Source organism: Lithobates pipiens, unplaced genomic scaffold (assembly GCF_037356315.1).
Source record: "Lithobates pipiens isolate NorthernLeopardFrog02 unplaced genomic scaffold, aLitPip1_a1.2 Scaffold_22, whole genome shotgun sequence".
Lineage (NCBI taxonomy): Eukaryota > Metazoa > Chordata > Amphibia > Anura > Ranidae > Lithobates > Lithobates pipiens.
In genome coordinates this window covers 265,450,919-265,471,491 of record NW_027507784.1, presented here as the reverse complement: position 1 = coordinate 265,471,491, position 20,573 = coordinate 265,450,919, and the positions used below count along the sequence as shown (strand labels likewise).

The window sequence follows — 20,573 nt, the reverse complement described above, 5'->3', positions numbered from 1 at the left end:
GGCCACTTTGGAGTGCGGAAAACGACAGACCTTGTACGGCGGTCCCTATGGTGGCCTACCTTAAGGGCGGACTGTAAATTATACGTGGATTCCTGCACCATCTGCCAGCGCAATAAGGGATCCAACACCAGACCCTGGGGTCTGTTAAGGCCACTGCCAGTCCCGGAGAAACCATGGAAAGAAATTTCCATGGATTTTATTGTGGAACTACCTCCCTCTGAGGGGTTTACGGCCATCTTGGTAGTCGTAGACCGCCTGTCCAAAATGGCGCATTTTTTGCCGCTAAAAGGGACCCCCTCTGCCCTAGATACGGCAAAAACTTTTATAAGGGAGATAGTCCGGTTACACGGGGTACCTGATAGCATCGTATCGGACAGAGGGGTACAATTCACCTCCAAGTTTTGGAAAGAACTGTGCAGGTTGCTCTCAATTAAGATATGTTTGTCGTCTGCCTACCACCCACAGAGTAACGGACAAACCGAAAGGACAAACCAAACATTGGAGCAATACCTGCGATGCTTCTGCTCCTTCTCCCAGGATGATTGGGTTTCCCTGTTACCGTGTGCGGAATTCGCATATAATAACTCTGTGCACGCCTCCACCAACCAGTCACCCTTCTGGGCAAACTACGGATTTCACCCTTCGTTCCTGCCTAACACCATCCCTGAATCGTCTGTCCCGGCAGTCCAAGACAGAGTAAATCTCATTCACTCGAACTATCAAACACTGCAAGATTCCATGAGAAGGGCCCAGGAGGAATACAAGAAGCAGTATGATAAAAGGAAAAGAGTCAACCCTACCTTCAAGACGGGGGATAAGGTGTGGCTTTCAGCAGCAAATCTCAAACTGTCTTGCCCTTCCCGGAAACTGGGACCTAAATTTCTGGGTCCTTTTGAGATCAAACGGGAGATTAATCCCGTAGCCTTTGAACTTGTTTTGCCTAAATCGTTTAAAATCCATCCCATATTTCATGTTTCCCTCCTTAAACCTGTTACCTTTAGTCCATTTTCAGGTAGAGAAGAAATGCCCCCGGCTCCAGTTCAGGTTGGTGAAGAAACCGAGTACGAAGTGGAGTCCATCCTCGACTGTCGTCGGAGAGGTAGGACCATCCAGTTTTTAATTAAATGGAAGGGGTATTCTGCTGAGGAAAACTCATGGGAGCCTGCCAACCACGTACATGCTCCTAAGCTTCTACATAGGTTCCGCAGCCGGTATCCTGAAAAATGGGCTCGGTTGGGCATCCGGAGGCTGCCCCTTGGAGGGGGGCACTGTCAGGGAAATAGCCGCAATATCACGAGGTTCGTTCGTGTTAACGCGTGTCGGCGCCTACGTAAGCGCAAGGTAGTTTCCAGACGAACGACCGACGCTACGTCTAACCGGGCGGGCATACGCGGTGATGCCACGAATACTCAACGTACTCGACGTAGACGTACGACCGCTCCAACACGCTCGCGACGTGACCCGGTCATCTCGTCCATTTAAACGATCGCCTGACACTCCTGCATTGCTGGATTATCGTCAGCTCTCCTGTGAAACCTGTACCCGTGCTTCCTGTTTTCTGATCTCCAGTGTACCGACCCGGCTTGCTTGACCTGCTCCTGTTGTTCTCCTGGCTCTGACTCCTGGCTTGTACCTGACGTTCCTGATCCGCTTCCTGCACCTGATCCCGGCCTGTTTGACTATTCTCTGGACTTCCGCTGCCTACTCTCGGACTTCCTAGCACAGTTGCCCTTCTAGGCCTGCTTACTCCGTACTTGGCCTCTGCTGCTGCTACCTGGCAACCTGTGCTACTGTGGGCACTGCATCCCTGTGTCAACTTCAGGGTTGTGCTGCGCTCGGCCGCAAGGGGAGCCCTCTCAGCATTTCGGCCTCACTCCTGACCGTGACACCTGGCCACCGCAGCAGCTTGACACTTGTCATGCTTTTTTTTTCTCTACTCCAGGATTGAGTGTGCTACATACCCTAAGTCTGGAAAGGAGTACTGAGATTGTACGCTCTTATGAAACGTCACTTCTAGGTTTGGCCACTAGGGGCGCACGTGCCCCCTGCTCGCCCACAATCACTTGAGAACACACAGATCCCGGTTCTCTGAGGGGAGAACAGACAGATTGTCTGTTCATACAGAATATGAACAGTGATCTGTCATCTCCCCTACACAGTCCCCTACCCCTTCAGTTAGAACACACAATAGGGAACACAATAACCCCTTGATTGCCCCTAGTGGTTAACCCCATTCACTGCCAGTGAAATTTTTACAGTAATCAATGCATTTTTATAGCACTGATCGCTGTAAAAATGCCAAATGGTCCGAAAAAATGTGTCAAAATTGTCCGACGTGTCCGCCATAATGTTGCAGTCCTGATAAAAATCGTAGATCGCCGACATTACCAGTAAAAAAAAAATGACCAGTTACACTTACCGGTAACGTCTTTTCTAGGAAATCTTCCAGGACGGCACACCTGAGAGATGACTGGTCCACCTGACAGGAAACACAATCAACAACGAATTTAAAAGTCCCCACCCCTCCCTCAGACCCTCAGTTATGGTAAAGAAAATCCCACACCAGTGTCAGAGGGAACATTCTGTGAAGAATTAATATATCACCAATAAAACAAGGGTAGGGAGTAGGCCTGCCGTCCTGGAAGATTTCCTAGAAAAGACGTTACCGGTAAGTGTAACTGGTCATTTTCTCCAGTCATCTTCCAGGACGGCACACCTGAGAGGATAAGCAAGAAGTTCAGGCCTACCTTTAGGGCGGGACAACCGCTTGTAGGACCTTCCTGCCAAATGCCAAATCCTGAGGGGACAACAGCTCCACTCTGTAGTGCCTCAGAAATGTTCTATGGCTCGTCCATGTTGCTGCCTTGCAGATCTGGTCAATTGAGGCGCCTGCCCTCTCTGCCCAGGAGGTCGCTAGGGATCTAGCTGAATGCGCCTTAAGGCGGGTTGGTACTGGTTTACCTGCCTGTCTATAAGCGATGGATATGGTCTGTCTAACCCATCTAGCTATCGTAGACTTAGATGCTTGAAGACCCTTTTTCTTCCCTGAAAAAGTGACCAATAAATGACTGGATCTCCTAAAGTCTTTCACCCTTTCTAAATAGACTAGGAGACAACGCCTGACATCTAAGAAATGAAATCTTTCCTCTTCCTTATTCTTAGGATTCTGGCAAAAGGACGGGAGAATAATCTCCTGTGTTCTGTGAAATAATGAAGCTACCTTTGGCAAATAAAGAGGATCCTGAGTGAGGATTAACCTATCCTCTAGGATGCGCAAAAACGGCTCTTTAATCGACAGAGCCTGTATATCACTCACCCTCCTGGCCGTAGTGATAGCCAGGAGGAAGGCCAACTTAAATGATAAAAGCTTAACCGAAATTTGAGCCACCGGCTCAAAAGGCCCCCTTGTTAGGGCATCTAATACCAGGGACAGATCCCATGGAGGGCAACTGACCGACCTAACTGGAACTACCCTTTCCCTGGCCGACAAAAATCTTTTTATTAGCGGCTCCTGTCCTAGCTTCCTATCAAAAAACACGGACAGGGCTGCCACCTGGACCTTTAGGGTGCTAACTGCCAAACCCTGGTCCACCCCCTCCTGAAGAAAGTCTAGGATGGTGGGTATCATCTGGAGAGCCCCCTCCTTAGACTGTAGCCAGTGGGAGAAGACTTTCCAGACCTTTGCATAAATCTTTCTGGTGACGCCTTTCCTACTGAGGAGAAGAGTATCTATCACTTTTTCCGAACAGCCCCTGTCTCGGAGTATTTCCCTTTCAATAGCCATGCTGTCAGAGAGAGACGACCCGGGTCGGGGTGAAAGACTGGACCCTGACTGAGTAGGTCTCGTTGCACCGGCAGACGCAGCGGGGGAGCTATCGCGAGACTCTGAATGGTGGGAAACCAAACTCTCTTGGGCCACCAGGGTGCTATCAGTATCAGGACTGACCTTGAGTAGGTTAATTTTTGTAGGACTCTGGGAAGGAGCACCAATGGGGGAAAGGCATAAGCCAGTCTGAAATCCCACACTTGTACAAGAGCGTCTATCCCTTCTGCTTCTTGATCCTTGTAAAGGGAGAAAAACCTGAGAACCTTCGCATTCTCCCGGGAAGCGAACAAATCTATTTCTGGCTTGCCAAAATGTTTGCACACCAGGAAGAAGATTTCTTTGCTCAATCCCCATTCCCCTTGAAGGATGGGCTGTCTGCTTAGAAAATCTGCTTGCAGATTGAGTGAGCCCTTTATATGAATCGCTGACAGTGAAAGGACCCTCTTTTCTGCCTTCATAAGGATCTGTTGCGCTAACCGTCTTAGTTTGTCCGACCTTGTCCCTCCTTGGTGGTTTAGGTATGCCACCGTGACCAGGTTGTCCGAGAGGACCTGAACCTCCCTGTCCTGCAGTTCCTCTCGGAAATAGTCTAGGGCTTTGCCTACTGCCAGAAGCTCCCTGAAATTGGAAGACTCCCTGGCTTGGCTGTGGTTCCAGGACCCCTGGGTATATCGGTCTCCCAGATGAGCCCCCCAACCCCAGGCGCTGGCGTCCGTGGTTAAGACCAAAGGGTTTACCTGAGACCAGGGGCGACCATTCAACAAATTCTGTGGGTCGAGCCACCACCGCAGAGAACGAGATACCTCCTCTGTGATGGGTACTCTGTTCTCTAATGTTTCTCTTTTTCCTCCCCATGAGGCAAGTAGAAAAGACTGAAGCTCCCGAGAATGGAGTTGTGCCCAGGTTACTGCCGGAATGCAGGCCGTCATGAGGCCCAGCAATCTCATTATATATCTCAGAGAGGCTTCTCCTCTTTCGAGAAGGGTGACAACCGCATTCTGGACCTTCGTTACCTTTTCTGTTGGTAAGAATACCTTCTGTGCCTGCAGTCTAACAGGTAGCCTAGGTATAGTTTGGACTGAGATGGAGTCAGTGAGGACTTCTCCTGACTGACCATCCAGCCCAAGGTCTCCAGAGTTTCCAACACGATGTCTCTGTCTATTACTGCTTGCCTCTGATCCACACTGTAGATCAGCAAGTCGTCCAGGTAGGGTATTAACCCTATCCCCTGCAGGTGTAGGTATGCCACTACTTCGGCTAACACCTTTGTGAATATCCTTGGACTTGCCGCCAGCCCAAAGGGAAGAGCCCTGAACTGCCAGTGTTGTATCCTCTGCTGTATGCAAACTGCGAAGTGTAGGTACTTCTGGTGTTCGGGAGCAATGGGTACGTGTAGATAAGCGTCTTTTAGGTCCAGGGTGACCATAAAGACTCCTCTCTGCAGATGCTTTCTTACTGAGTAAATACTCTCCATCCTGAACTTCTTGTGAAGCAGGTAACGGTTGAGTCTTCTCAAGTTTATTATCAACCGAAATTTTCCTGAGGGTTTTGGAACCACAAATACGTGTGAGTAAAAACCCTGGGTAAGCTGATTGGTTGGTACTGGAGTAATAACCCTTTGCTCTGCTAGCTCCTTTAGATTTTTCAGTAATCCTTCTGCCTTGGTTGGGTCCCTGGGAGGAAAAGTAACCAGAAATTCCTGTGGGGGATGGGTCTGAAATTCCAGTCTGTACCCCACTTCTAAAAGGTTTAGAATGTATGGACTCTGCGTAATCCTTTCCCACTGTGGAAGGAATTCGCTGAGTCTTGCGCCTACCTTTACGGTGGCGTCATTTACCTTCTTTCTGAGAGGCTCCGGAGCTGGAGAAAAGAATTGCACTTTTTTCTTTTCCTTTCCCCAAGTTCCATTTCCTCCTTGGTTCAGTTTTCCCCTTATGATGGGTCTTTGAATAGGGGCCTCGAAAAAATTTCTTACCCCTTTCTTTCTTGGGCCTTACAGGAAATTTCTTGCCCTTCTCCGTAGATCGGGACAAAACCTGATCTAGGCCTGAACCAAACAGCAAGGAACCCTCAAAGGGGATGCCGCATAGGCGAGACTTGGAAGTAAAATCCCCATCCCAGGTCTTGACCCATAGAGCTCTCCTGGAAGAGTTCAAAAGTGCTGCTGCTTTAGCTGTGGTCCTAACAGTTTCTACAGCTGCATCTGCCACATATGCTACTGCTCGACTGATTACTTCCAGCAAGTCTACAATCTCTTTAGCCTCCCTACTGCGGGAAACATGATCCATTAATTTGCCCAGCCAGGTGTCAGCATTTCTGGCTACACAGGCGGAAGCTAGGGCAGGCGCCATTGCTGCCGCATTCGCCTCCCAGGCTCTTTTGAGTAAAGTTTCCGACTTTCTATCCATCTGATCCTGGATATTTCCGGAATCTTCAAAGGATAAATCAGACCTCTTAGATACTTGCGCTAAGGCTGCATCCAAGCGAGGAGCTTTAAAAAATCTTTCCTCCTCCTCATCTTTAAAGGGACACCTCCTTTTCCAAGCTTTCAGTTTGAGAAGCTTGCGTTCAGGTTCCTTCCATTCTCTAAGGATTATCTCCTTCAGAGACTGGTGGATGGGAAAGGTCTTGGTCTGTAACCTTCCTAAACCTCTATATACTCTATCTTGAGCTGAGACTTGAGCAGAGGGAACCTGAATATCTTCTGAGGCGTAAATGGCTTTTAATAAACCCTCCATGTCCTCACTCGGGAACAAAAATCCCCCAAGCTTAGCCTCCCCCTGGCTATCTTGGACTGAATCTTCCTCTCCAGAACTACAATCTGGTACTTGGCCTTCCTCCACTTCAGATAATAAGGAGACTTGGCCCTGGGAACTTTCCGCATAAGATGTGGAAAGGTTTTCCTGTAACTGAGGAGTCTCTCTCTCTGACGGTACTTCCTGCAAACCCTTCACAAGGGTGGACTGAAAAGTTTGAAGGGTAGCCAACATTTCTGCTTGTAAGGCCCTACATTCCTTCACGACCTGAGCGGTCTCCCTGCCTGCGAGCTTGATGATACATCGATCGCAGAAAGGTTTGGAGTGGTCTTGTGCTAACTTAGCGTTACAGTAACCACAACGCCTGGACTTTGAAGTAACCTTCCCCTTAGACCTAGCAGCTGACCCCTGGGCAGAGCTTTCGGTCCCTGGGAATAGTCAAAAAAAATAGACAATTTAGCTACACAAGTCCTAAAAGGGGCACAGGAGCTCTACCCCGAGAACCCTGCCCCTAAATAAAGTTGGATCACTCACCCCCAGTGGCGACCTCAACGACTGTCTGCTCAGATGGACCTTCCTCTTCCATGGCGATTTGCTGCCCTGCAGGATCGCTGGATCAGGTCTCGAGCATCCCCTTGTTGTCTTTTCCAAGTGTCAGGAAAGCGTCTTTCAGGACGAGGAGACTGGGTGTATTACAGCACACCCGTTCTGTTTGAAAAAACGCGCCGATCGGCGCCATCTTTAAGGAGGTCCGTCGCCCGGAAATGACGCACGGCCTCTTCCGGTCCTGCGCACTGAGGCTGGAACGCACGCCGGTGCGTCCAGCCATCTCAACTTCCGGAACTCGATACCCGGAAGTGACGCCCTTGGACTTCCGGACATGCGCTGTGGCGTTGGAACGCACGCCATCCGTGTCCGCATAAGGAAAGGCATCACCTCACCACTCCACCAACGAATGTGCAGGTAGGCCAATACAACAGGGGAATAACCTACTGGGACAACTCCCCTGTCCCACGAGGCTCATACAAGGCTCCCTAAGGAGACCTTGAGTGAGGAATACCCCCCCAAGATTTCTCCTGGGGGTATACAAGGGAGCACCACAGACCCTGTCTGTTTAAGTCCCTAAAAAAGAACCTCACGAGAAAAACACGGGGTCCCAGACCCCAAGGAAAAAACTTTTAGAAAGAAACTTGGTTTCGCTGTCATCCTGTGGGAAACACAATCAAGAACTGAGGGTCTGAGGGAGGGGTGGGGACTTTTAAATTCGTTGTTGATTGTGTTTCCTGTCAGGTGGACCAGTCATCTCTCAGGTGTGCCGTCCTGGAAGATGACTGGAGAAAAATAATCATTAAAAATGCCGTACGACTATCCCACATTTTGTAGACGCTATAGCCTTTGCGCAAACCAATCAATATACGCTTATTGGTAATTTTTTTACCAAAAATATGTAGAAGAATACATATAGGCCTAAACTGAGGAAAAAATCATTTTTTTAATATTTTTTGGGGGGGGTACTTATTAGAGCAAAAGTTAAAAAAGATTGTGTTTTTTTCAAAATTGAGGCTCTTTTTTGTTTATAGTGCAAAAAAAATAAAAAAATAAATTAAAAAAAACGCAGATGTGATCAAATACCATCAAAAGAAAGCTCTATTTGTGCGGAAAAAAGGACGTCAATTTTGTTTGGGTGCAACGTCGCACGACCGCACAATTGTCAGTTAAAGCGATGCAGTGCCAAATTGCAAAAAGAAGTTTATCAAACAAAAAGCCCCATCTCTTTTGCATGCATATTACATACCATACAATACCATACTATACCGCTTTTCTAATATCACATGCATACATACACACATAGGGCTGCAACTAACGATTATTTTCATAATCGATTAGTTGGTCGATTGTTGTTTCAATTAATAGATTACTAACCTTAAAAAAAGGGTAATTTTGCTGCAATTTGCATTTTTGCATATTTTTTTGGCCAATTTGTTGTTGGGCAGATTAAAAAACACAAATTGCCGCAAAAACGCATTACATGCTTTTCTGCAGCTTCTCCATTGAAGTGTATTGAACCAAAAAAACAAAATAGCATCGTTTTGCGTTAAAAAAAAAGTCCTTGTCTTTTCAAAATACACAGCAGCTGAAAAAATCATGGATGTGAACGTGTCACATAGGAAACCATGTAAATGAACTGTAGTGTGTTTCTGCAAAAAGCACCAAACACAGAGGTGTGACCCAGGCCTGAGATGTTTAGTAACATAATGGGGTTAAAAAAAACTAAAATTATTACAAAGAAAGCAAATAATCGCTACTGTAAGGGGTTCATTTTTTACTATGGGTCAGTGAAAGTAATATTTACAGTAGCGATTTGCTCTTTCTGTACTATAAAGGGCTAATTTCTTTTTCTTGTTTTTAACCCCATTATGTTAGTGACCAATTAATCGATTATGAAAATAGTAATCGATTAGTTGCCGATTAATCGATTCGTTTTTTCACCCTTATACACACACATACTAGAGCCATATTGTTCATTCACATCAGTCCCTGCCCTGAAAGCTCTTACAATCAAAATGCCCAACCTTACATACATACACACACACACTGACTGACTGAAGATTGCCCAAGCTGTCCAAACAGACAACAAAGGTGAGAATTCTCAGCAGTGTTGTGGCGCAGAATCTAGGGAACCACCTTCTCTTCTCCAAAGCTCTTGTTGGTGGCGATAGGCTGCCCTGCAAACATTTTCCATGTTCCAGTCATCTGAATCACTCTGGTCTGAAAAAAAAAAAAAACACATATAAATGGATTTTTTTAAATGAATGAACATATCATATTTAAAATCTCTGTTCCATTGGTTTGCGCAGAGCAGCCCCAATCCTCTTCTGGTATCCCCCACTGGTGTTCCTGGCTCCTCCTTTTTAGCAAATGCCCGCATAGGAAGCAGCTTCCTACAGGGGAAATTGCGCAGGCTCGATCACGACCTGCCCACACAGGCAGCGAAGGTGAGGATTCTTATATTGCAGCCCTCTCCAAATATCATAGTAGGTCTTATTTTCGGTGAAATGCGGTATAAACGAACATAATATGTTCATTTATATTAGGTTAATGGTTACCACCTACATGGTGGCACCATCCGCAGCCTCCTGGGACATGTCACAGGTCCTAGGAGGCTGCAGGACAACTTACAAATCATAGTTCAGCTCATACATGTGTGGTGGGGGGCCCTCTGTGAAGTCGCAAGGAGTCACAGCTGGTATCCCACAGTCAACATGACAGTGCAGGGGACCCGAAGACCGGAAAAGAACCTGCCTGGGTGAGGCTAGCACTGGATCCCTGGACAAGTAAATGTCTGTTTTTTAAAAGTCAGCAGCTACAGTATTTGAAGCTGCTGACTTTTAATTCTTTTTTTAAGATGACCGTAGATCCTCTTTAACCAGTTGCCGACCAGCTGCCACAGTTGTACTGTGGCAACATGGTTCGGCTGCACGAATTGCCATTATGTTACGTCGCTTCTAGATTTGGCCACTAGGGGCGCACGTGCCTCCTGCTCGCCCACAATCACTCGAGAACACACAAGTTCTACACAGTCCCCTCCCCCTTCAGTTAGAACACACAATAGGGAACACATTAACCCCTTGATTTCCCCCTAGCGGTTAACCCCTTCACTGCCAGTAACATTTTTTTACAGTAATCAATGCATTTTTATAGCACTGATTACTGTAAAAATGTCAAATGGTCCGTAAAATGTGTCAAAATTGTCCAACGTGTCCACCGTAATGTCGCAAACACAATAAAAATCTCAGATCGCCAACACTACTTTTAAAAAAAAAATGTAATAATTAAAAATGACATAAAACTATCGCCTATTTTCTAGATGCTATAACTTTTGCGCAAACCAATCAATGTAGGCTTATTACAATTTTTTTTAACAAAAATATGTAGAATACATATAGGCCTAAACTGAGGAAAAAATCTTTTTTTTATATATTTTTGGGGGGTACTTATTATAGAAAACGTTAAAAAAGATTGCGTTTTTTTTCAAAATTGAGGCTCTTTTTTGTTTATAGTGCAGAACAATAGGCAGAGGTGATCAAATACCACCAAAAGAAAGCTCTATTTGTTGGAAAAAAGGATGTCAATTTTGTATGGGTGCAACATCGCATGACCGCGCAATTGTCAGTTGAAGCGATGCAGTGCCAAATCGCAAAAAGTGCTCTGGTCAGGAAGGGGGTAAAATCTTCCGGGGCTGCATCAGTTAAGAAGCTTATCAAACTAAAAGCCCCATATCTTTTGCGTGCATATTACATACCATACAATACCATACTATACCGCTTTTCCGCACTTTGAACAGGTCCGTAAAGTGCTTCACTAGGGCAGCCGGTGGTTTGTCGCTTGTCAGTTCCTCGGGAAAACCACACTTTGGGCGAACAGGTCCTGCTGTCTGTCCTCCGTAAAGGGGTACACCTTCTTCCCCGTTTTACAGTCGAGCGTGCACACACCGACGGGACAGCAGTGAAGAGCTTTGTAGTATTTTGAGGGGAGTTTACTTAAAATGGACAAGACAGAATCTGAAGCCGCTGAGCATAACAACCACTCAGCTTCTAGTTTTCATTTTCAAACCTTCATTAAACAAGCTAAATTGAGAAGGTGACTGATTACAATGCACAACTACTCTGGGTCCTGTCTGCCCCAATTGAAAATAGAACAAAAAAGAAAAACATTTCTTTTTCATTGTGGATAGAGTAAGGGAAGCCTAGGACCTTTGTCAGATTTTCTTGGCATCTGTGTCCCATTGGAGAGACAACCTCTGTGCTAACTAACCTTTGAAAAAAAGATTGCTATACTTGCCTATTTTCCGGTCTGGTCACTGCCACTAGCTGGCACAGAAGAACTCACGTGACCGGACCAGACTGGCCTGAAAATAAGTATCTTTCTTGCATGGATGTTGGGGGGGAGGCTATTTAGATTTAAGCTGGAATTCCACGTTAAGTAAATTTCCCCAAAGTAGCCCAAAGGAGGACTGTCTACAAGCTCTCTTTAGCCCATTGCACAGTACATCCGTGAACGCTACAGGCTATATAACCACGGCAAACTAAGGAAGAAAATGCATGTCATTCTTTTCTTTGGATCTAGGATTGAGTGTGCTACATACCCTAATTCTAGAAAGGAGTACTGGGGTTGTACACATGGCCTGGCCACCGCAGCAGCTTGACACTTGTCATGCTTTTTTTTTCTCTACTCCAGGATTGAGTGTGCTACATACCCTAAGTCTGGAAAGGAGTACTGGGATTGTACGCTCTTATGAAACGTCACTTTTAGGTTTGGCCACTAGGGGCGCACGTGCCCCCTGCTCGCCCACAATCACTTGAGAACACACAGATCCCGGTTCTCTGAGGGGAGAACAGACAGATTGTCTGTTCATACAGAATATGAACAGTGATCTGTCATCTCCCCTACACAGTCCCCTACCCCTTCAGTTAGAACACACAATAGGGAACACATTAACCCCTTGATTGCCCCTAGTGGTTAACCCCATTCACTGCCAGTGACATTTTTACAGTAATCAATGCATTTTTATAGCACTGATCGCTGTAAAAATGCCAAATGGTCCGAAAAAATGTGTCAAAATTGTCCGACGTGTCCGCCATAATGTTGCAGTCCTGATAAAAATCGTAGATCGCCGACATTACCAGTAAAAAAAAAAATAATCATTAAAAATGCCGTACAACTATCCCCCATTTTGTAGAGGCTATAGCTTTTGCGCAAACCAATCAATATACGCTTATTGGTAATTTTTTTACCAAAAATATGTAGAAGAATACATATAGGCCTAAACTGAGGAAAAAAATCTTTTTTTTAATATTTTTTGGGGGGTACTTATTAGAGCAAAAGTTAAAAAAGATTGCGTTTTTTTCAAAATTGAGGCTCTTTTTTGTTTATAGTGCAAAAAAAATAAAAAAATAAATAAAAAAAACGCAGATGTGATCAAATACCATCAAAAGAAAGCTCTATTTGTGCGGAAAAAAGGACGTCAATTTTGTTTGGGTGCAACGTCGCACGACCGCACAATTGTCAGTTAAAGCGATGCAGTGCCAAATTGCAAAAAGAAGTTTATCAAACAAAAAGCCCCATCTCTTTTGCATGCATATTACATACCATACAATACCATACTATACCGCTTTTCTAATATCACATGCATACATACACACATAGGGCTGCAACTAACGATTATTTTCATAATCGATTAGTTGGTCGATTGTTGTTTCAATTAATAGATTACTAACCTTAAAAAAAAGGGTAATTTTCCTGCAATTTGCATTTTTGCATATTTTTTTGGCCAATTTGTTGTTGGGCAGATTAAAAAACACAAATTGCCGCAAAAACGCATTACATGCTTTTCTGCAGCTTCTCCATTGAAGTGTATTGAACCAAAAAACAAAATAGCATCGTTTTGCGTTAAAAAAAAAAGTCCTTGTCTTTTCAAAATACACAGCAGCTGAAAAAATCATGGATGTGAACGTGTCACATAGGAAACCATGTAAATGAACTGTAGTGTGTTTCTGCAAAAAGCACCAAACAACACAGAGGTGTGACCCAGGCCTGAGATGTTTAGTAACATAATGGGGTTAAAAAAAACTAAAATTATTACAAAGAAAGCAAATAATCGCTACTGTAAGGGGTTCATTTTTTACTATGGGACAGTGAAAGTAATATTTACAGTAGCGATTTGCTCTTTCTGTACTATAAAGGGCTAATTTCTTTTTCTTGTTTTTAACCCCATTATGTTAGTGACCAATTAATCGATTATGAAAATAGTAATCGATTAGTTGTCCATTAATCGATTAGTTTTTTCACCCTTATACACACACATACTAGAGCCATACTGTTCATTCACATCAGTCCCTGCCCTGAAAGCTCTTACAATCAAAATGCCCAACCTTACATACATACACATACACACACACACACACACACACACTGACTGACTGAAGATTGCCCAAGCTGTCCACACAGACAACAAAGGTGAGAATTCTCAGCAGTGTTGTGGCGCAGAATCTAGGGAACCACCTTCTCTTCTCCAAAGCTCCTGTTGGTGGCGATAGGCTGCCCTGCAAACATTTTCCATGTTCCAGTCATCTGAATCACTCTGGTCTGAAAAAAAAAAACACATATAAATGGATTTTTTTAAATGAATGAACATATCATATTTAAAATCTCTGTTCCATTGGTTTGCGCAGAGCAGCCCCAATCCTCTTCTGGTATCCCCCACTGGTGTTCCTGGCTCCTCCTTTTTAGCAAATGCCCGCATAGGAAGCAGCTTCCTACAAGGGAAATTGTGCAGGCTCGATCACGACCTGCCCACACAGGCAGCGAAGGTGAGGATTCTTATATTGCAGCCCTCCCCAAATATCATAGTAGGTCTTATTTTCGGTGAAATGCGGTATAAACGAACATAATATGTTCATTTATATTAGGTTAATGGTTACCACCTACATGGTGGCACCATCCGCAGCCTCCTGGGACATGTCACAGGTCCTAGGAGGCTGCAGGACAACTTACAAATCATAGTTCAGCTCATACATGTGTGGTGGGGGGCCCTCTGTGAAGTCGCAAGGAGTCACAGCTGGTATCCCACAGTCAACATGACAGTGCAGGGGACCTGAAGACCGGAAAAGAACCTGCCTGGGTGAGGCTAGCACTGGATCCCTGGACAAGTAAATGTCTGTTTTTTAAAAGTCAGCAGCTACAGTATTTGAAGCTGCTGACTTTTAATTCTTTTTTTAAGATGACCGTAGATCCTCTTTAACCAGTTGCCGACCAGCTGCCACAGTTGTACTGTGGCAACATTGTTTGGCTGCACGAATTGCCATTATGTTACGTCGCTTCTAGATTTGGCCACTAGGGGCGCAGTGCCTTCTGCTCGCCCACAATCACTCGAGAACACACAAGTTCTACACAGTCCCCTCCCCCTTCAGTTAGAACACACAATAGGGAACACATTAACCCCTTGATTTCCCCCTAGCGGTTAACCCCTTCACTGCCAGTAAAAAAAATTTACGGTAGTCAATGCATTTTTATAGCACTGATTACTGAAAAAATGTCAAATGGTCCGTAAAATGTGTCAAAATTGTCCAACGTGTCCACCGTAATGTCGCAAACACAATAAAAATCTCAGATCGCCAACACTACTTTTAAAAAAAAATGTAATAATTAAAAATGACGTAAAACTATCGCCTATTTTCTAGATGCTATAACTTTTGCGCAAACCAATCAATGTAGGCTTATTACACTTTTTTTTAACAAAAATATATAGAAGAATACATATAGGCCTATTTGAGGAAAAAATCTTTTTTTTATATATTTTTGGGGGGTACTTATTATAGAAAACGTTAAAAAAGATTGCGTTTTTTTTCAAAATTGAGGCTCTTTTTTGTTTATAGTGCAAAACAATAGGCAGAGGTGATCAAATACCACCAAAAGAAAGCTCTATTTGTTGGAAAAAAGGATGTCAATTTTGTATGGGTGCAACATCGCATGACCGCGCAATTGTCAGTTGAAGCGATGCAGTGCCAAATCGCAAAAAGTGCTCTGGTCAGGAAGGGGGTAAAATCTTCCGGGGCTGCATCAGTTAAGAAGCTTATCAAACTAAAAGCCCCATATCTTTTGCGTGCATATTACATACCATACAATACCATACTATACCGCTTTTCCGCACTTTGAACAGGTCCGTAAAGTGCTTCACTAGGGCAGCCGGTGGTTTGTCGCTTGTCAGTTCCTCGGGAAAACCACACTTTGGGCGAACAGGTCCTGCTGTCTGTCCTCCGTAAAGGGGTACACCTTCTTCCCCGTTTTACAGTCGAGCGTGCACACACCGACGGGACAGCAGTGAAGAGCTTTGTAGTATTTTGAGGGGAGTTTACTTAAAATGGACAAGACAGAATCTGAAGCCGCTGAGCATAACAACCACTCAGCTTCTAGGTTTCATTTTCAAACCTTCATTAAACAAGCTAAATTGAGAAGGTGACTGATTAAAATGCACAACTACTCTGGGTCCTGTCTGCCCCAATTGAAAATAGAACAAAAAAGAAAAACATTTATTTTTCATTGTGGATAGAGTAAGGGAAGCCTAGGACCTTTGTCAGATTTTCTTGGCATCTGTGTCCCATTGGAGAGACAACCTCTGTGCTAACTAACCTTTGAAAAAAAGATTGCTATACTTGCCTATTTTCCGGTCCGGTCACTGCCACTAGCTGGCACAGAAGAACTCACGTGACCGGACCAGACTGGTCTGAAAATAAGTATCTTTCTTGCATGGATGTTGGGGGGGAGGCTATTTAGATTTAAGCTGGAATTCCACGTTAAGTAAATTTCCCCAAAGTAGCCCAAAGGAGGACTGTCTACAAGCTCTCTTTAGCCCATTGCACAGTACATCCGTGAACGCTACAGGCTATATAACCACGGCAAACTAAGGAAGAAAATGCATGTCATTCTTTTCTTTGGGTCTAGGATTGAGTGTGCTACATACCCTAATTCTAGAAAGGAGTACTGGGGTTGTACACATGGCCTGGCCACCGCAGCAGCTTGACACTTGTCATGCTTTTTTTTTCTCTACTCCAGGATTGAGTGTGCTACATACCCTAAGTCTGGAAAGGATTACTGGGATTGTACGCTCTTATGAAACGTCACTTCTAGGTTTGGCCACTAGGGGAGCACGTGCCCCCTGCTCGCCCACAATCACTTGAGAACACACAGATCCCGGTTCTCTGAGGGGAGAACAGACAGAGTGTCTGTTCATACAGAATATGAACAGTGATCTGTCATCTCCCCTACACAGTCCCCTACCCCTTCAGTTAGAACACACAATAGGGAACACATTAACCCCTTGATTGCCCCTAGTGGTTAACCCCATTCACTGCCAGTGACATTTTTACAGTAATCAATGCATTTTTATAGCACTGATCGCTGTAAAAATGCCAAATGGTCCGAAAAAATGTGTCAAAATTGTCCGACGTGTCCGCCATAATGTTGCAGTCCTGATAAAAATCGTAGATCGCCGACATTACCAGTAAAAAAAAAAAATCATTAAAAATGCCGTACAACTATCCCCCATTTTGTAGACGCTATAGCTTTTGCGCAAACCAATCAATATACGCTTATTGGTATTTTTTTTTTATCAAAAATATGTAGAAGAATACATATAGGCCTAAACTGAGGAAAAAAATCATTTTTTTTATATTTTTTGGGGGGGGTACTTATTAGAGCAAAAGTTAAAAAAGATTGCGTTTTTTTCAAAATTGAGGCTCTTTTTTGTTTATAGTGCAAAAAAAATAAAAAAATAAATAAAAAAAACGCAGATGTGATCAACTACCATCAAAAGAAAGCTCTGTTTGTGCTGAAAAAACGACGTCAATTTTGTTTGGGTGCAACGTCGCACGACCGCACAATTGTCAGTTAAAGCGATGCAGTGCCAAATTGCAAAAAGACGTTTATCAAACAAAAAGCCCCATCTTTTTTGCATGCATATTACATACCATACAATACCATACTATACCGCTTTTCTAATATCACATGCATACATACACACATAGGGCTGCAACTAACGATCATTTTCATAATCGATTCGTTGGTCGATTGTTGTTTCAATTAATAGATTACTAACCTTAAAAAAAGGGTAATTTTGCTGCAATTTGCATTTTTGCTTATTTTTTTGGCCAATTTGTTGTTGGGCAGATTAAAAAACACAAATTGCCGCAAAAACACATTACATGCTTTTCTGCAGCTTCTCCATTGAAGTGTATTGAACCAAAAAAACAAAATAGCATCGTTTTGCGTTAAAAAAAAAGTCCTTGTCTTTTCAAAATACACAGCAGCTGAAAAAATCATGGATGTGAACGTGTCACATAGGAAACCATGTAAATGAACTGTAGTGTGTTTCTGCAAAAAGCACCAAACAACACAGAGGTGTGACCCAGGCCTGAGATGTTTAGTAACATAATGGGGTTAAAAAAAACTAAAATTATTACAAAGAAAGCAAATAATCGCTACTGTAAGGGGTTCATTTTTTACTATGGGACAGTGAAAGTAATATTTACAGTAGCGATTTGCTCTTTCTGTACTATAAAGGGCTAATTTCTTTTTCTTGTTTTTAACCCCATTATGTTAGTGACCAATTAATCGATTATGAAAATAGTAATCGATTAGTTGTCCATTAATCGATTCGTTTTTTCACCCTTATACACACACATACTAGAGCCATATTGTTCATTCACATCAGTCCCTGCCCTGAAAGCTCTTACAATCAAAATGCCCAACCTTACATACCTACACACACACACACACACACACTGACTGACTGAAGATTGCCCAAGCTATATACACAGACAACAAAGGTGAGAATTCTCAGCAGTGTTGTGGCGCAGAATCTAGGGAACCACCTTCTCTTCTCCAAAGCTCCTGTTGGTGGCGATAGGCTGCCCTGCAAACATTTTCCATGTTCCAGTCATCTGAATCACTCTGGTCTGAAAAAAAAAAAACACATATAAATGGATTTTTTTAAATGAATGAACATATCATATTTAAAATCTCTGTTCCATTGGTTTGCGCAGAGCAGCCCCAATCCTCTTCTGGTATCCCCCACTGGTGTTCCTGGCTCCTCCTTTTTAGCAAATGCCCGCATAGGAAGCAGCTTCCTACAGGGGAAATTGCGCAGGCTCGATCACGACCTGCCCACACAGGCAGCGAAGGTGAGGATTCTTATATTGCAGCCCTCCCCAAATATCATAGTAGGTCTTATTTTCGGTGAAATGCGGTATAAACGAACATAATATGTTCATTTATATTAGGTTAATGGTTACCACCTACATGGTGGCACCATCCGCAGCCTCCTGGGACATGTCACAGGTCCTAGGAGGCTGCAGGACAACTTACAAATCATAGTTCAGCTCATACATGTGTGGTGGGGGGCCGTCTGTGAAGTCGCAAGGAGTCACAGCTGGTATCCCACAGTCAACATGACAGTGCAGGGGACCTGAAGACCGGAAAAGAACCTGCCTTTAACCAGTTGCCGACCAGCTGCCACAGTTGTACTGTGGCAACATGGTTCGGCTGCACGAATTGCCATTATGTTACGTCGCTTCTAGATTTGGCCACTAGGGGCGCACGTGCCTTCTGCTCGCCCACAATCACTCGAGAACACACAAGTTCTACACAGTCCCCTCCCCCTTCAGTTAGAACACACAATAGGGAACACATTAACCCCTTGATTTCCCCCTAGCGGTTAACCCCTTCACTGCCAGTAAAAAAAATTTACGGTAATCAATGCATTTTTATAGCACTGATTACTGTAAAAATGTCAAATGGTCCGTAAAATGTGTCAAAATTGTCCAACGTGTCCACCGTAATGTCGCAAACACAATAAAAATCTCAGATCGCCAACACTACTTTTAAAAAAAAATTTTATAATTAAAAATGACGTAAAACTATCGCCTATTTTCTAGATGCTATAACTTTTGCGCAAACCAATCAATGTAGGCTTATTACACTTTTTTTTAACAAAAATATATAGAAGAATACATATAGGCCTAAACTGAGGAAAAAATCTTTTTTATATATATTTTTGGGGGGTACTTATTATAGAAAACGTTAAAAAAGATTGCGTTTTTTTTCAAAATTGAGGCTCTTTTTTGTTTATAGTGCAGAACAATAGGCAGAGGTGATCAAATACCACCAAAAGAAAGCTCTATTTGTTGGAAAAAAGGATGTCAATTTTGTATGGGTGCAACATCGCATGACCGCGCAATTGTCAGTTGAAGCGATGCAGTGCCAAATCGCAAAAAGTGCTCTGGTCAGGAAGGGGGTAAAATCTTCCGGGGCTGCATCAGTTAAGAAGCTTATCAAACTAAAAGCCCCATATCTTTTGCGTGCATATTACATACTATACAATACCATACTATACCGCTTTTCCGCACTTTGAACAGGTCCGTAAAGTGCTTCACTAGGGCAGCCGGTGGTTTGTCACTTGTCAGTTCCTCGGGAAAACCACACTTTGGGCGAACAGGTCCTGCTGTCTGTCCTCCGTAAAGGGGTACACCTTCTTCCCCGTTTTACAGTCGAGCGTGCACACACCGACGGGACAGCAGTGAAGAGCTTTGTAGTATTTTGAGGGGAGTTTACTTAAAATGGACAAGACAGAATCTGAAGCCGCTGAGCATAACAACCACTCAGCTTCTAGTTTTCATTTTCAAACCTTCATTAAACAAGCTAAATTGAGAAGGTGACTGATTACAATGCACAACTACTCTGGGTCCTGTCTGCCCCAATTGAAAATAGAACAAAAAAGAAAAACATTTATTTTTCATTGTGGATAGAGTAAGGGAAGCCTAGGACCTTTGTCAGATTTTCTTGGCATCTGTGTCCCATTGGAGAGACAACCTCTGTGCTAACTAACCTTTGAAAAAAAGATTGCTATACTTGCCTATTTTCCGGTCCGGTCACTGCCACTAGCTGGCACAGAAGAACTCACGTGACCGGACCAGACTGGCCTGAAAATAAGTATCTTTCTTGCATGGATGTTGGGGGGAGGCTATTTAGATTTAAGCTGGAATTCCACGTTAAGTAAATTTCCCCAAAGTAGCCCAAAGGAGGACTGTCTACAAGCTCTCTTTAGCCCATTGCACAGTACATCCGTGAACGCTACAGGCTATATAACCACGGCAAACTAAGGAAGAAAATGCATGTCATTCTTTTCTTTGGGTCTAGGATTGAGTGTGCTACATACCCTAATTCTAGAAAGGAGTACTGGGGTTGTACACATGGCCTGGCCACCGCAGCAGCTTGACACTTGTCATGCTTTTTTTTTCTCTACTCCAGGATTGAGTGTGCTACATACCCTAAGTCTGGAAAGGAGTACTGGGATTGTACGCTCTTATGAAACGTCACTTCTAGGTTTGGCCACTAGGGGAGCACGTGCCCCCTGCTCGCCCACAATCCCTTGAGAA

The 20,573-nt window shown here is 43.9% G+C and overlaps 1 long non-coding RNA gene across 1 annotated transcript in view; it reads right to left on the bottom strand.

Annotated features, from left to right (window-relative positions):
• Positions 1 to 20,573, bottom strand: part of LOC143924642 (uncharacterized) — a 191,809-nt gene that overhangs the window by 70,312 nt on the left and 100,924 nt on the right. Inside the window, exon 2 of the long non-coding RNA XR_013261899.1 lies at positions 2,460 to 2,638. This is a non-coding gene — a long non-coding RNA (uncharacterized LOC143924642). The remainder of the gene's footprint in view (positions 1 to 2,459; positions 2,639 to 20,573) is intronic.